Source organism: Engraulis encrasicolus, chromosome 12 (genome assembly GCF_034702125.1).
Source record: "Engraulis encrasicolus isolate BLACKSEA-1 chromosome 12, IST_EnEncr_1.0, whole genome shotgun sequence".
Classification (NCBI taxonomy): Eukaryota; Metazoa; Chordata; class Actinopteri; order Clupeiformes; family Engraulidae; genus Engraulis; species Engraulis encrasicolus.
In genome coordinates this window covers 53,049,973-53,050,431 of record NC_085868.1, presented here as the reverse complement: position 1 = coordinate 53,050,431, position 459 = coordinate 53,049,973, and positions in this window count along the sequence as shown.

Sequence of the window (459 nt, the reverse complement as noted above, 5' to 3'; positions counted from 1 at the left end):
AGAGAGACTTGGGGGCCCTTTAACCTCTTCTAAGTATTGGGGATGGACATCCACAAGTAGGCTAAAGGGAGATTTTGATGGCAGTATCATCGCACTTTTCGGTCATTGAATGGGAGGTTTTCACTTCACTCACAAAGTTTTCGTGACAGTAATTGAATAGAAATATGATCATTAGCCTACCAAGGGCCCCCTTTTCAGTTATGGCCTTTGGTCAATTGCCTAGTTTGCTTGCTTGCTTGGTTGTGACAGGCCTGACGCTGGCACTCGTTCCTGGGAAGAGGATATTGCTAATTAGACGTAGCCTACACGCCTGCCTCCGTAATCGGGGCTTGTCAAAAACCTCATGACACACTAAATAGAGGGGAAATTATTTTGTTTTCAAGTTGGCACGGTGGGTGCGGTGCGGTGCGGTGCATTAGAATAGGCCTACACATTAATTGACTTTGAAGGTGAAGTTCA